This window comes from Arachis duranensis, chromosome 1 (genome assembly GCF_000817695.3).
Source record: "Arachis duranensis cultivar V14167 chromosome 1, aradu.V14167.gnm2.J7QH, whole genome shotgun sequence".
NCBI classification, from domain to species: Eukaryota; Viridiplantae; Streptophyta; class Magnoliopsida; order Fabales; family Fabaceae; genus Arachis; species Arachis duranensis.
In genome coordinates this window covers 40173055-40173259 of record NC_029772.3, presented here as the reverse complement: position 1 = coordinate 40173259, position 205 = coordinate 40173055, and positions in this window count along the sequence as shown.

The window sequence follows — 205 nt, the reverse complement described above, 5'->3', positions numbered from 1 at the left end:
GCGCACTGGCGTTTAAACGCCAGTGAGGCTAGCAGATGGGCGTTTAACGCCCAGTCTGGCACCATTCTGGGCGTTTAACGCTAGAAAGAGGTACCAGACTGGCGTTAAAACGCCAAAAAAGGGCAAGAAGCTGGCGTTAAATGCCAGAAATGGGCACCAGCCCGGCGTTTAACGCCAGAAATGGCTAAAAACGCATTTTTGCATG